The sequence below is a fragment of the Herpailurus yagouaroundi genome, unplaced genomic scaffold, assembly GCF_014898765.1.
Source record: "Herpailurus yagouaroundi ecotype Mexico unplaced genomic scaffold, PumYag 183, whole genome shotgun sequence".
Classification (NCBI taxonomy): domain Eukaryota; kingdom Metazoa; phylum Chordata; class Mammalia; order Carnivora; family Felidae; genus Herpailurus; species Herpailurus yagouaroundi.
Window position 1 is genome coordinate 3,313,035 of NW_024412414.1, and position 6,438 is coordinate 3,319,472.

Sequence of the window (6,438 nt, forward strand, 5' to 3'; positions counted from 1 at the left end):
AAAGATACCTATGCAAGTGTCTTGCCCATTTTTAAATTGGATTGTTCTAAACTGTCCTTCTCTTAGTAATGTTACTCCATTTTATAGATAATGAAACTCTAGCTCAGAGTGGTGAAGTGACCATGACAGTACTGGTCACAGGCGTTGTTTTTACGTCATCAAAGATAAAGATAAGCAATCATTTGAATATTGGTTGAGCAAATCCTAAGGGCAGTAGAAGTGTGACAGAGGTTAGGGATGTGGGCATGGTTCTGAGAGAAACAGATAAGTAAACAATCTTAATACAGTATGAGAAGCACCATAAACGGGGAAGTACATGAAGCCAGTAAAGTATATTTGGGAAACTGGAAGTGGCATGTGTGGGATAGCTGGGGCACTTGGTATAAGAAGTGGTTGGCCAGAGAAGAGGCTAGAGAAGGAGGTTGGTTGGAGTTCTTAGTTGCAAACAATAGAATCTACCTAACCTTATTTAAGCAGAAAATAAATTTTTATTTTTTTTATTTTTTTTAACGTTTATTTATTATTTTTGGGACAGAGAGAGACAGAGCATGAATGGGGGAGGGGCAGAGAGAGAGGGAGACACAGAATCAGAAACAGGCTCCAGGCTCTGAGCCATCAGCCCAGAGCCCGACGCGGGGCTTGAACCCACGGACCGCGAGATCGTGACCTGGCCGAAGTCGGACGCCCAACCGACTGCGCCACCCAGGCGCCCCAGAAAATAAATTTTTAAAAGAGTATTAGGTAGTTCGCCTCTCCATGAGGGGCATAGAGGGGGGCTGGGAGGCCAAGGGACCAGGGAAAAAATGCCCAAACTACCTCACAGGAGTTTCACCAAAGACACCACTGCCAACCCCCTTACTGGTATAGTCACTGCTGCTCACTGGCTGCAGTGATATGGACACCCAGACTTCCATAATTGCTGCCCTCCAAAAGCTGATTTCCACTTGTCTTACCCTAAAAGTCTCTGGAGTACCTGGGTCCTCACACAGCCCACATATGAACAAAATCTCATACGTGTCTGATGGATGGAGCCTAAGTACCTCAGATACAACTTGGGAAAAGGAGTCTTTCTGGCTTCTGTCTTCAGTAGTCAGGACTTATAAGGCAGGGAACACTTCAATCCTAGGAAGGGGTTCAAAAAGTAGTGGGCGTGTTCACACACGAAGTTGTACAGGAATGTTCATAGGCATCTTTACTTGTGATAACCCCAAACTGGAAATAGCCCAGCTGTCCCTCAGTGGGGGAATGGTTAAACTGGTACTCATCACTCAGTGGTGAAAGGAAGGGAAAGATTGATACACAAAACAACTTAGGTAGCTCTCTGGAGGATTATGCCAAGGGAAAAAAGCCAGTCTCCAAAAGTGGTACACTGTGTTAGTCCATCTCTAGAACATTTTCTTTATATATTTTTTAATTTTTTAATATGTATTTATTTTTGAGAGAGAGAGAGTGCAAATGAACATGAGTGGGGGAGGGGCAGAGAAAGAGGGGGACAGAAGATCTGATCTGAAGCGGGCTCCATGCTGACAGCAGAGAGCCCAATGTGGGGCTCGAACTACAAACCATGAAATCATGACCTGACCTGAAGTCAGACTTTTAACTGACGTGAGTCACTCAGGCACCCCTTTTCTAGAACATTTTAAAATGACAAAATTTTACTCTCTCTTAAAAAACAAAAACAAAACAAAACGGGTACCTGGGTGGCTCAGTCAGTTGAGCGTCCGACTCTTGGTTTGGGCTCAGATTGTGATCCCCGGGGTCATGGGATTGAGCCTCTCCTTGTGGCTCTGTGCTGAGCATGGAGCCTGCTTGGGATCCTCTCTCTTCTCTCTCTGCCCCTCCCTGCTATCTCTCTCTCTCTCTCTCTCTCTCAAAAATAAAGAAATAAACTTAAAAAGTAAATAAAATGGCAAAATTTTAGAAATGGGGAATAGGTTGGCGGTTGCCGAGGGTCTGGGATAGGGGGAGAGGGCACAGTGTGGGGGAGGTAAGTGCGGGGATAAAAGGTCCCTCATGGTCATGGAAATATTCTGTGTCTTCACTGTGGAGGTGGATATGTGGATACCTACACATGATAAAATGGTAAAGAATTAAACACACACAAGTGAGTACAGGCAAAAAGTGGGGAGTGAATCGGAGTGGTGGACTGCATCAATGTCAATTTTCTGGTTACGATGTTGTACCGTATAGTTTGCGTTGGAGAAAAACCAGCAAAGGCGCATGAGATCTCTCCGTTTATTTATTACAATCACATAGGAATCCACAGTTATCGGGGCGCCTGGGTGGCGCAGTCGGTTAAGCGTCCGACTTCAGCCAGGTCACGATCTCGCGGTCCGTGAGTTCGAGCCCCGCGTCGGGCTCTGGGCTGATGGCTCAGAGCCTGGAGCCTGTTTCAGATTCTGTGTCTCCCTCTCTCTCTGCCCCTCCCCCATTCATGCTCTGTCTCTCTCTGTCCCAAAAATAAAAAACGTTGAAAAAAAAATTAAAAAAAAAAAAAAAGGAATCCACAGTTATCACCACAGAAATTTTTAAAAGTGAAAAATCAAATAACACTAGGGACTTCAGACTTTAAGAGCTGTGGGGAACTGTTGAAGGATTTGAAGCAGGAGTGACGCATGGCTTCATTTAGCACCCATGCTCTGTCCAATGGTAGGATAATGTTATCCTGCTTTAAGTTGCAACTGTGACATTTAAAAAATTTTTTCTTAACATTTATTTTTTGAGAGACAGAGAGAGCATGAGCCGGGGAGGGGCAGAGAGATAGATGGAGACACAGAATCTGCTCCAGGCTCTGAGCTGCCAGCACAGAGCCCGATGCAGGGCTCGAACTCACAAGCTGTGAGATCATGACCTGAGCCAAAGTCGGATGCTTAATCAACTGAGCCACCCAGGCGCCCCCAAAACTGTGACATTTTAATTTAAAATAAAATTTAAAAGACTTTTCTTTACTTTTAACCTGGTGTGGTTTCCCAGTGTCCAGAAAGGCAACTGTAGGCCCAATATGCAAGCTCTGGTTCCTTCTGCAACAGAAATAATAAAGATTTGTTCTTTCCTTCCTTCCTCAAGCATTTATTAAGCATCTGCTATGGGTCAGGCTCTGTGCCAGGCACATAGATTCAGCAATGAGTAAGACGGTCCTGCCTTTGAGACACCATGTTGTTAGACTCAGGGAGAAAAGTGGCTCCAACAAGAAAGGGATTGAAAGAAAGAAAGAAAGAAAGAAAGAAAGAAAGAAAGAAAGGAGGGAGGGAGGGAGGGAGGGAGGGAGGGAGGGAAGAAAGAAAGAAAGAAAGAAAGAAAGAAAGAACAGGATTTATTTGAATATCGTGTGAACTGAAGCCAGGGGACAAAGGTCCAGGGACTGTGCAGTGGCCTCACAATGTCACCAACGTCCAGGCTGCTGCTGTGTTTTTTTCCCTGCCATCCTTAGCATGCATCTCCCAGCCTCAAGCTTACCCATGGCTGCAAGCTGGGCAATGCAGCCTGGCTGGTATAAGCAGGAAGGGAGAGCAGCAGACTGCCTGTCAGCCCAATCATCAAGCACCCCCGAAGCCCATCAGCCTCTGTTTGCATCTCATTGACTACTCCTGTTGGCAAGGGAGCTGGGAAATCCACACTTTCTTGTTGGGACAAGGGGAGAATGGAAAATGATTGGCAACTAGCCTTCTCAGGAACTAATTAGAGACAATACAGTGTGACAACCACCTGTGTGTGTAACAGAAATGTGACATAAAGGCTGCAGAGCCACACTTCCAGCCTTGAAGCAATCAGGGGAAGCTGCACAGAGGATGAGACTTTTTGAAGAAATGCCCAGTAGGGGGACTGCACTGTATATACCGAGGCATCAGAGGGCCTGTCACATTTAAGACGGAAAGTAGGGACACATGGGTGGTTCAGTCGGTTGGGCGTCCAACTCTTGATTTCGGCTCTGGTCATGATCTCATGGTTTGTGAGATGGAGCCCCGCATTGGGCTCTGCACTGATAGCGTGGAGCCTGCTTGAGATTCTCTCTCTCTCTCTCTCTCTCTCTCTCTCTGTCTCTCTCAAAATAAATAAATAAACATTTTTTTAAAAAAAGACAGAGAGTGAAGTCTGATGGTGCTAGAGCATAAGGTATTTTCAGGAGTGTTAGGAAAACAGGCTAGGAAAGTAGCCTGGGACCAGAACAGGAAGAGCCGTGAATGTTGTGCTAAGGAAGTTTGGACTTGGTCCTATAAAGCAGTAGTTTTTAAACTTTAGCTTGTTTCGAGATCACCCGAGGGGACTTGTTGAAATACCGATTCCTGGGCCACACCACCAGAGTTTCATCAGGAGTATGTCTGGGGTGGGGCCTGAGAATTTGCATTTACTTTTCTAACAAATCCCTGTTGATCAGGGGACCCAATGAACCACAGGTATAAACAACAGGAAATGGACAGTTTCTAAGTAGGGGAATGATGTGTTCAGGTTTTTTGTTTATTTCTTTGTTTTTTTTGTGTTTTTTTTTTTTTAATGATCATCAGTGAAATTAACCTGGAATGAGTAATTTCCTGCAGAGTGTAAATCTCGCAGACACAACTCCCTATGAACACGGCCCTAAAAGGTAGGCAGATGTCCCTAGGGGCCTCACACTGCTCAGCACAGGTGCTTTTAAAAGCAAAGGGTAACATGTTGAGAGGATCTGAGCTAGGTCTGTCTCTGGGACCAACTGGTATGAACTGGGGCAAATATTCCAATTTGAATGTCAGGACACCTATAACAACGAGTATCATTTATGATTGTTACACAATCATCTTGTTTAACACAACTGTCCTGAAAGATAGGTATTATTGTTCCATTTTACAGGTAAGAAAATTAAGGCTCAGATTACAACTTGCTCACAATTCCAAGACTATTAAAGGATTCAGAACCAGAATTTCTTTTCTTTAACTCAAAGCTTATACTCCTTGACTACTTTGCCATGGGATTTCTGAAACTTAGGTTTGCAAATGTATTCTTGGGAATTGATGAGAATTTTGTAAGAGAATTTTTAAAATTTAGTATTCTTGAGGTTAACCTTTAAAACATTGATATAAGCAAATATTGGGTTATTTGGAGGATCCTTCTAGCTGATTGAGCCCCTGCATTTGTGGTTACGTTTGCAATGGCATTATGGCCAAGTAGAATAATTTTAATGGTTCCAGCCAAAGAACCAAAGAACATCAGCAGTCTTCATTAGCAAATGGTGCACCCAAGGAAAAAAAAAAATAGCAAATGACCTCAAGATAAGCTATATGAATGAAGTGCTCACAGTGGTTTGAATGGAGAAAAGAGGTAGAATTAAGTCATCAAGTGGCCCATGGTAGTAACAAAATGAGAACACATGAGCCCAGATCAGTCAGTTCCATTTTCACATTACTAACAGCCATTTAGTTTCATAAAACAGCACCATCTGTCATATTAGGTCAATGCTGTTAATTTCAGCATTGGTGATTTTGCAGCATTGCTTGTATTTACCTTGCTAATGTGTTTGTGTTCTCTAGTTGCTTAAGAACTAGCTCCAAGCCTCTAAGGAGCTTATGCTTGGTTTTATGGTGTACATATTTGAGTGACATGAGAGCAAAAATAATGCACATCAACTCTGGGTGTCCAGAATTTTTGTTCTTTATTGGGGTCTGCAAATTATTTAGTATTAAGCCAGGGCTCTAGCTTACAGTGAACAGAAATGGTCTCTGGTAATATAAGCAGAAACGGAGTTTACCAAGTGGGGTATTGGGTGGCTGAAAACCAGGTGGGACAGACTCAGAACGTGGTAAAAGCCAAAAAGGGTGGGCAGGTCTTCCTTGAGACAGTGGGGCCAAAAGCACCTCTGACTCTCCCAGCAGTGGATTCACCACTTTGCCTGGGCACTACCATTCCAGGACTCGTGACATTGCCACCCACCAAGATCCCCCATGTTCCCCAGGAACATCCAGTTGGCTGAGCCTAGACCCCGCCCTGGCATCTGCTCACCTCCTGCCTGCCAAGGAGGGGCCATGGGGCACCCTTTGACTTCCGTAGTCCCAGCCAGCGTAGAATTTCCCCCAAATAGGAGGGACCTCTAGATGCTGGGGAGCCAAAACCTAGTCGATAGCCACAACTCACATTTTCCTATAAAAAAGAGAAAATGGGACCAATTCCGGGGATGTCAGCATTAACTAAGACGACCTCATGAACATCAACTGTAGAGCCCTGCCCACACGTTTGTGGTCACTGCTGAGCACTGTCCAGCGAGTCCCTCCATGATTAAAAGCAGTTCCGAAAGGCCCAGACTCCACCGTGGGTATTTCTGTTTCGTTGCTCTCACCACAGTGGGCAGATCAAAAGGGAGCCACGCAAGGTAACTTAACAAGCCTGAGAAACTTCCCCACGAAAAAAGGTGTTTTTGGGGCGCCTGGGTGGCGCAGTCGGTTAAGCGTCCGACTTCAGCCAGGTCACGAT